This window comes from Trichechus manatus, unplaced genomic scaffold (assembly GCF_000243295.1).
Source record: "Trichechus manatus latirostris isolate Lorelei unplaced genomic scaffold, TriManLat1.0 scaffold00080, whole genome shotgun sequence".
Lineage (NCBI taxonomy): Eukaryota > Metazoa > Chordata > Mammalia > Sirenia > Trichechidae > Trichechus > Trichechus manatus.
In genome coordinates, this window is record NW_004444016.1 from 9093772 (window position 1) to 9094269 (window position 498).

Consider the following 498-nt stretch of genomic DNA (forward strand, 5'->3'; position numbering starts at 1 on the left):
TCCCAGTTCCCACCAGCATGATCTGGGGGGAGACTTCCATGGAAGAAGGCTGAACAGCGCCGCCCCGGCCCCCAAATCCCCGGCCTGCAGCTCATCTCCGGGTGGGGATGCAGTTGCCCAGAGAGGGTCTGACTCAGCGGACCGGGTGGCGCTCTTTGAGGTGTGCGGACTAGATGTCTAGCCTCAGTCCAGCGTTCTCTCTCCACTCATCCCCGCCCCCAGGCACCAATGAATCCGTGTGGGTCTAGGTCCCTCTTCTCCCCGCCGCGTCTCCCAGCCCCTTCCGAGGCCTCTACCCAGGCTTAGCCCCCACTGTCCCCAGGACGCAGGCCCGAGGGCTCCGAAGAAGCGGACTGGGGTCCGGTTTTCACACTTTTATTGTAAAGCTCGGGAATAATTACACGGGTCTCTTCATTGACAGCTCAGCAAACAAACCGGAAACAAACCGAACCGGAGGGGATAGGGGCGGTGCCTGCGCATGCTCGCGGCGGGGTGGGG